The sequence below is a fragment of the Peromyscus maniculatus genome, chromosome X (genome assembly GCF_049852395.1).
Source record: "Peromyscus maniculatus bairdii isolate BWxNUB_F1_BW_parent chromosome X, HU_Pman_BW_mat_3.1, whole genome shotgun sequence".
NCBI classification, from domain to species: Eukaryota; Metazoa; Chordata; class Mammalia; order Rodentia; family Cricetidae; genus Peromyscus; species Peromyscus maniculatus.
In genome coordinates this window covers 6,558,745-6,568,095 of record NC_134875.1, presented here as the reverse complement: position 1 = coordinate 6,568,095, position 9,351 = coordinate 6,558,745, and the positions used below count along the sequence as shown (strand labels likewise).

The 9,351-nt window shown below is 37.6% G+C and overlaps 1 pseudogene; it reads left to right on the top strand.

Moving 5' to 3' along the window:
- The first annotated feature begins 887 nt into the window (after positions 1–887).
- Positions 888–1,449, top strand: LOC121825737 (non-histone chromosomal protein HMG-14 pseudogene; annotated as a pseudogene).
- Positions 1,450–9,351: the final 7,902 nt, after the last annotated feature.

Sequence of the window (9,351 nt, the reverse complement as noted above, 5' to 3'; positions counted from 1 at the left end):
CATATTTGATTGTAAAAACTTTTGAGTTAAGCCAATATGTATATTTTAAAGGTACCTTGACTTCAAAATTTGGATGTAAGGATATGTTGCTTTGGAAAGAAGGCTCTCCTTCTGTTTCCACAGAAAGCCAGAGGCTATGGATTTGTTCCAGATTAAGATACATCAGTTTTGACCAGCCAAGACCCACTGAAAGGTCTCAGATGACACCATGGCCCAGATGATCCCACATCTAGAACAGTTTCAAGGCAACTGGCTCAGACAATATAGCTTTATGGACTACTCCATAATCCTAAAATTTTCTTTGTGTCCCCATAAGATATAGCACCCCCCCCCCTCCAGCCGGAAGTAGTAAGAGAAGCTATGCCCAAATTCCCAAATATACCAAGCTGGCTTTGGAGATGGAATTGGCTCACTCCTTCTCTAAACTCAAACATATTACTAAAAAAAAAAAAAAAAAAAAAGATTGAGAGGTTCTTTTGTCCCATATCAGAAGAGCCCTCTGGTGTTGGACAGAGAAAATCCAATATTTTTATTTAAATCAGGTTGATTATAAATGCAACCTCTTTCTAAAGAAGAAAAAGAGATATGTTACAGATATGCTAGGATGAAAGGGTAGATTAATGAACCTACTTTTAAAGAGCAATAACATCTTTGAAATGTTTTACATTGGTGTGGATTTTAGTTTATTGTTACAAGTTTAAAGTGAATTTTGTTAATTTAATTTGTTATGAGAATATATATATTCTCATTTGAGGTATTATGCTTACGTAAATCATTTAAATTGTAATGGGTAATTAAGAAATAGGAGTTCTTGCGGTGGCGGCCATGGCGATGTAGCTCGGTGATGGGTTTGGCCTCGCACGTGCCTCCCACCCTGTGCTGCCACGATGCCCAAGAGGAAGGTGAGTGCAGACAGAGTGGTGAAGGTAGCACTCAGTGAGGCTGTCGTCAAAGCCCGCCCCTGCCAAGGTGGACACAAAGCCAAAGAAGGCCGGGGGCAAGAATAAACCATCAGACAAAAAAGTGCAAACAAAAGGGAAGAGGGGAGCAAAGGGCAAACAGGCTGAGGTGGCTGACCAGCAAACCACAGATGTGCCTGCAGAAAATGGAGAGGCTGAGAACCAGAGTCCAGCCTCTGAAGCTGAAGAGAAAGAAGCCAAGTCCGACTAACCATCCATCGTGTCTGTCAGTGTCTCCGCCTCCCTTCTTGTACAATCCAGAGAAATATTTTATCAACTATTTTGTAAATGTGAGTTTTTTAGTAGCTCTAGAAACATTTTTAAAAGGTGGGAGGAAGTCCCGCCTTATCCCATTTTTTAAGTGTAAATGATTTTTTTAAGAGGTTAAATCACTTGCTGGTTGTTTATTTTTTGATACAACCAGAAAATAGCAGGATACTGAATCAGGAGAGGCTGTGACTGTCTCCGGGTCACCATAACATTCCGTAGAGGGGGCTAGTTTTAAATCCTACAGCACAAAGCATACTTGGAGTCTTGGTCGTGCATTTATGTCTGGAATATTTTCAATTATTTCTGGTCTCGTGTTTCTAGTAGAGCTGTATCCTAAAAAACCACTTCTTGGTCCTTGCCCTGTCAGAACTGTCTCTGGTCATGGCAGTCCATTCTCCTAACAATTGTGATAATGTGCTGTGAAAGATTGAAATTTTGAATATGTACTGTATGTGGCATAAAATTGTGAGTCAGTAGAACTAAGGATTGTGAGCATTTGATTGTTATGTGAGGTCTTAGGGAAAACTTGCCAAGTTTAGGATGGAACATCACTGGAATAAGTTCAAAGAGAAACAATACATGGCTCTTTTGGGTACGTGAACACAATGTATGACTCTTAGAGTTTGGGTCCATGTTTTAAGAATTGAAATGTCTGTGTACTCAACCAATACAGTCTCAGTTGTGAAAGAGTAATAAAAAAAGAAATAGAATAATAATTAGTCATCTTTGATAATCACACTTGTAGTCATGTTAGTTAAGTTTTCTAGCTATACACAGATGTAATTCAGTTAGGTAGGTAATCTTCAGACACTTCAAAGACCTACAGAATATGGCATTTAAAATATTTTCAAAAATTTAGACTTTCTGGACAGTGAGACATGTCTGCTCCCAGCAGCACCAATTTACTTCAGAGAGGAGGATGGGCATTGAAGACACTCCATATGGAGTTTATCTTCACCTTGACAAAAATAGCCATTTTGCAAGAAACTGTTTGTGCCTGGACTGCTTGATTGACTGGTCATGCAGGACCCATAGGAAGGTGACCAGCAAATGTTGCATGGCAAAATGGTCCTTCAGGTTCCTGCTTTGCCGAGGAAACTGCCAGACATTCTACAGGACACACAGAGAAGTGACTGAGAAACTCTAGGCCTATGGGCTGAAGACAAAAGCCCCAACTTTACAAAGAAACTTTTGATGACTGTCCAGGCTGACAGCTGTCTCTTTCTACTCTCACAAGACTCCCAAAACTTGTTTGCATCCATCTCCCATTTCTCAGGTAATATTATATCCTTCTGAGGTCTTTTATGTAGTTGAAGACAAGATAGTTATAATTTCCTTAGTTATGATAAAAGATAAGTTAAATATGAAACCATAGACTCACAAATATAGGATAGATAGGATATCTTTTTTAATTTTGCCAAATACAAATAGACTAGATATCATAAATAGACTAGATAATGTATCTATAATTCTTTCTTGATAACTGTTTTGTTATATGTAATTTTACTATGTGAAATTTAAAACCTTCCTTTTTGAAAAAAAAGAAAAGGGGAAGTGTTGTGGATATTGCTCTGTATAAATAAAATGCTGATTGGCCAGTAGCCAGGCAGAAAGTATAGGTAGGACAAGCAGAGAAGAGAATTCTGGGAAGTGGAAGACTGAGGCAGAGAGACGCCGCCAGCCACCATGATGAGAAGCAACATGTCAAGATACCAGTAAGCCACAAGCCACGTAACAACTTATAGATTAATAGAAATGGGTTAATTTAAGATATAAGAACTTGATAACAAGAAGCCTGCAGAGTGTTGTTACATATAGAGACTGCAGAATTTATCCCTGATGCTTCAGAATTTACTTCACTATTTATTCAATTACAAGATACAATCAGGAAAATAAATCATCCTTTATATATAACTCACATTTGATGCCATACTGGTCTGCCAGGCCCTCTAGCACAAGGCAATGATGAGAATGATAAATGATTGATAGGAAATGTGCTGGAGGCCTCAGAATTTCATAAAAAACATCATGTCAATAGTAAATGTTTAAAAAAGGATTTTTCCATAACCTGGCAACAAGCCAAAGAAATAGTAAAGAAATGTCCTACTTGTTCCTTCTGCAATCAAACGCCATTACCAGCAGGATGTAACCCAAAGGGTACTCAGAGAAATGAAATATGGCAGATGGACGTGTTTCACTTTGCAGAATTTGGAAAATTGAAACATGTACATTACACCATCGATACTTATTCAGGATTTCAATGGGCAACTGCTTTGAGCTCTGAAAAAGCTGATTCTGTAATCACTCATTTGCTAGAAGTTATGGCCATCATGGGTATACCTGCACAAATCAAAACTGACAATGCTCCATCATATGTCTCTGTTAAAATGAAACAGTTTTTTGCTTATTACAATATAAAGCATATTACAGGCATACCACATAATCCTACAGGTCAAGCTGTTATACAAAGATCAAACAGAACTCTAAAGGATATGCTAAATGAACAGAAAGGGGTAACAAAAACCCTCAGAAATAGACTGCATAATGCTCTATTAACTTTGAATTTTCTGAATGCCAATGAAAAAGGAACAACAGCTGCAGAGAGACATTGGATAATAGAAAAAACTACAGAATTAAATCAGCCTATGTACTTTAAGGATGTGCTGACCTCAGAATGGAAACCAGGGTATGTATTACATTGGGGACGAGGTTTTGATTTTGTTTCTACAGGAGAAGATAAGCTGTGGGTACCATCAAAATTGATAAAGGTTCAATTTGAACAAGAGAGACCTCTTAATTAGAGGAGATGATAGTTCATCAACCAGCATGAACATCCAATTTAAACTAACTTGTACCAGTAACACATGCCTTTTCATTTAATCAGATAATAACTTGCCAAAAGGAAACATCCCCAAAATTAGTCTTGGGGAAAGGTTTTTTTTTTTTTTCTTTTAGGAGAATGAAGGTAAAGGAATCTGAAGAACACTGGAAAAATGAGACAACTGAAGAAAAGGGACAAATCATCTATCCCAAGAAACAGAGTGAAACGGCCTATGGGTATATATTAACTAAAAAAATTTATGTCTTCCTAAATGTTTGTTTCTGCTTTTCTCTAAAGATTTAACACTATTGGTCTTCTAATAGTCCCAGTTCAATTAAAATTTAAAGCTGACTTTGGAGTTGGAGAATGGCTCTCTCCTTCTTTAAACTCAAGCATGTTGTTAAAAGGAAAATACAATCCCCTGTATCATGCCAGAATAAAAGAGCCATCTTCTGCTATGGGACAGGACAAAAGCCAAATTAATTAAGGGACTATTCTACTACTAATCTCAACTCTTTGATTCTATTCTGATTCTTGTCAAAACAAGTGTGGTTATGGCTTTATCAAAAGGCATCTTCTGAGGCCAGGACAATATGGCCCCATCCCTGAAGTGGCCTTCGCAATCCGGAAAAGGTACAGTGCCCTTTTCTTCAAAGGCAGCTGAACAGGCAGTGGGCCGATGGCTTCTGTTGTGCAATGGAACAGCAGCTGAAAGCTCACGCCTCTCGATAGTAGACTGGCATTTAATAGAGGGATGTGGAGAAGAAGGGCATGCTGAGATGAAGCATATATACACAGCCAAGAAGAACGCACAGCTGAATTAAAAAACTGTCAACAATTTCCAGAATTTAAAATCCTGAATCATGACAGGACACTAGTGGAATTCAGGTGTTTCTGGTACATGGACTGCTCTCACCCAATGTGAGGTTGAACTGTTGACCTTGTGTACATCCTACTTCACAAATGAGTCTGTCATATACGCTAAGCCTGTAGGCTGAAGATGATGGCCCAACACTGCGTAGAAACCTTAGGTGACTGCCCAGGCAGCTCACTGTTTCTGTCAACTCACAAATTTTTTGGAAGTTGCTTGCATGCACTTCCTGTTTTTATTTTTGTTAGCTAATATTATTTCCTTCTTGGATCTCTGAGGGAGTTGAAGATTAGTTAGTTATAGTTGAAGATTAGTTAGTTATAGTTGAAGATTAATTAGGATAGAAAGTGAATTAGATTTTGGACTTACCAAAATAGGATAGATAAGGGAATTATTTTCTCTGATTTGTCAAATACAAATGGACTAGACATTGTTTAGGTATTTGTTACTTGTATATATTGTATATAGTTATTATACTTTTATATATAGTTTTTCTTATGTTAGTTATAACCTTTTGCTTTTTTAATATTAAAATAGAAAAGGGGAAATGTGGTGGTATTCTAATTGTACTGAAATGTGATTTTGATTGTATGTTACTAAATAAATTTGCCCGGGGGTCAGAGCTATTAGAACCATAGACAGAGTGTGGCAGTGGTGGTGCATGCCTTTAACCCCATAGATCTCTCTGTGTTCAGGGATACAGCCAGCATTGGAGACATATGCCTTTAAGACCTGTGGGTCTGTACATACAGACAGTGATGAGGCAGTCACGCGTTTGGGTTTACAACCAATGAGAAGGCAGAATGACTATTAAAAGTCTTACACACAGGGAAATAGCTCTCTTTCGGTAAGCTAGGACCACCACAGGAGGAAGGGTGAGATTTTAGCTCTGAGCTCTGACCTCTCGGCTTTCTCTTTTACATTGGTTCTGTGTTTCTTATTTAATAAGACGGTTGGTTACATCTACAGCCTGCTACGGCCATACAGTTTGTAAACAAAATAAGTCTCTGTGTGTTTACTTGGGTGGGTCTAAGCGGCTGTGTAACTGGCGGGTGAGAGAGATTTGTCCTGACTGTGGGCCAGGCAGGACTGGAGAAAACTTCAGCTACAGGGAAATGATGCAAACATATGAGCATATCAAACAATTTTTAAAGTATTTAGAGAAAAGAAGTTGGACTTGCTCATTCCTGGGAGTTATGGGGGAAAGAAGGAAAGAAATTGGAGTATATCCATAGCTGTTTCAGAGAGAAGGCTGCAATTCAGGAGCCCTGCATTAACCAATAAATGTTTGAAGAATGTAGCCTGTTCCAGAAGTTGAGATTAGGAAAGGGAAATACTACTCTTTCTGTCTTACCAGTAAGTTTTAAAGTACATACACAACAATCCTTAAATGTATGAGAAGGTAATCAGTTTACTCACTTTAAGAGAAGTGCCAAATGCTGGGGGGGGGGAAGGTCATATCGGTAAAGAATGAATTGTGAGTCTGGTTGGGGCAAATATAGTCAAGGTTTTCCTCTACAAGAATCAATCATATGCCAGACATTACTCATGGCATGGAAAACCATAAAGTCCCTCCTACAAAGTGAATAAAATCATCTCACTTTTCAGAAAAAAAAAATGAAAAAGTATATATGTATTCCAACCACTATGACAAGTGAATGCCCTTCATACATAAAGTTCTCTCAAAATTTAATAAAAGCTCAGCATAAAAGAGACAAAAGACACAAGTAAACAGTTACAGTATATATAATATAGGTTCAATAATACTAAAATACCAATACAAATGGTAATGAAAGAAATACAAAGAAAAATAGACATTATTATTTAACCATAAAATTTGCAAAAACATACTTTAAAATACTATACTTTAATATTAATACCTATACTTTAATATTAAAGGATCAATAAGTATATATTTTCTAAAAGGTAATTTAATAAAATATAAAATGTCTTTTAAAATCTACACTCTTTGATTCAATGTTTATATTTATAAAAAATTTACCAATGTAATACTTAGAAAAATGCAACTACTTCTACATAAGAGCATTCAACAATATTATACTAGAAGATCAGTCAGTCAACTAAAATCTGCCTTATATGTGAGGTAAAATATAACAACACTAAATTTATATTTACCAATATACATAGTGGTATAAACAAAAAGGAAACACTATATACAGAAGAGTCCCAATCTCTCTGTTTCTGTGTCTCCATGTCTCTGTATGTCACTGTCTCTATCTCTGTCTCCCCTTTCCCCTCCTCTCTCTCTCTCACACAAACACATACTTGCCCTCAGGACTACAATTCAAGACCTGCTTAGACTCCAGTGAACTCCAAGTCAGTTCTGACTATTTAATGAGCTAATCTCTAACTAAAACCCTAAAAAAGGCCTGGCAATATAGGTCAGTGTTATAGAACTTGCCTAGCATGCACAAGGCCATAAGCTCCATCTCAGTACTGAAATGTTTTTTAAAGAGAAAGGAAAACAGAATTAGGAAAAGGAACACATAAAATTATTCTAATACAGGGGTGGTAGTTTGGCTTAGTCATAGAGAACTTACCTAGTCTATGCGAGGTCCTGATTTCAATTCCTGACATGAAAATAAAGAAATGAGAAAAGAAGGGGAAAACAGCAGAGGGGAAGAATATTGGTGTTATCCCAGTTCTAGGGCAGTGGAGGCAGCAGGTTCAAAATTCATCCTCAACTATATAGTAAATTTAAAGCTAATCTGGGATAAGAAGGAGCCTGTCTTAAAATGCCCATGGATATTATTAGGTCAGTTATCTATGCAAAATTTCCACCAGTTTCTCAGTGTTCCAAGGAACTAGAGAGTCCTCTCTTCATTGATGCAGCATTCTGGAAGACAGTTTGTTTTTATGCCCACTCCCACCTCAGGTTTCATCAGCTCTAGTTAAATAGGATAGTTTCCTCCTAGACCCCTGCCCTAGCACTCCAATCATACTATCCCCCACAGACATATTTCTGTTGTGTGCCTGCTTAGAAAGCCTTCTTGCCTTGACCTTTCTTGTTATCCCAAGCTGATGTTCACCTTCCCTCGCAGCCTAACCCACCCCACATCGGTCCAGCTTCTATCCCTTTTTAGGCAGCCAACCAAGATTACAAGGCAGCATATGCTCTGCCAGTGAGGCCATAAATCTCTCAGCTTTCTCTCCTATACCTCAGCCTAGATTCTGCTCAATAAATGACTGGCAGGGAGGGGCACAGATGTGGCAGTACAGACAAGGAGATCTGGGAAGGTCATTGTGTAGAATATCCCAAAAAGGTATGTATTATGCTCTGCTCCCTATTACCCTGGCTGCTTATACCTTTCAAGTCCTTGACAATTTATGGCAAAGCCAACAATCCCATTAGAACAGAGAAAAAGGTATTCAAATTATGTCATTGTGTTGGAGTGTGGGTGTTTTGAAGGTTGTTCCAAATGAAAGAGCCACTGGCCAGAATTGGCAGTTTCCATTAGAATGGAATTTGCTTTGTAATTTCATTAACAGGAACAAAATTTGCCCAGATTTCAGGTTGCTTGTGGAATTAAATGATAAATACCTGGACCAAAATTGTAATCTAGAATATATAAAGGATAAATATAGCTCTTGCAGTGTATAATTAGGGTGTGTTTTGTATAGTTGAAGGTAATCAATGAGTAGGGTTTGATGCCACAGAATCAAAGAATCATTATGACTGTTATATGATGTAGCTTCTGATGCTAAGCAATGGATACATATTTGTATGTTGTGTAAACTTGATGGCCTCTCTCCTGTTACTCTGAGGAATCTTGGATAACTCACATGTGAAATTAAAGGCATCTTATTCATTCAGTTATTTATTATTCTCAGTCAAAAGAGTTAGGAATTTGTCCACATGAATAATGTTACCCATAATCATTAATTTACTCCTATTCATTGGCAGTAATAAAAATGTACAAGAAGAGGCAGAAACATTATTATTTCTTGCTAGAAGTGCAATTTCATGTGGTGAGAAAAACATGTTAACATGCTGCAAAGTGCAACAGGAATTTAGTTCTCAGAGAAATGGTGGTATTAAATGTATTCTGACAAGAAGGAGGCTTGGAAGGGAAACATTATCTTCATAAAGTCATTCAATTTACTGAACAGCATCATATTCTTCCTGCAATCTGCTCACTCCATTAAAGGCTGCCACAGACTGGCCCATCGGGGGTACCACAACCGTAGGGGGACCAGAGCTTGGGTAGTCAGGAAGGCAAGGATTCGGTGAATGACAGACAGACAACACACTCAGAAGTGGTTTGAATCTGCTGCAATTTTACTTCTGCAAATCAGTAGTTTATATACAGAAAAGAAAACAATCAAGCCATACAAGGAGCAATAAGAGCTTGGCAATAATTCAATTACATCATCTTTAAAAATCATCAAGCACACAGTTATTAATTGGT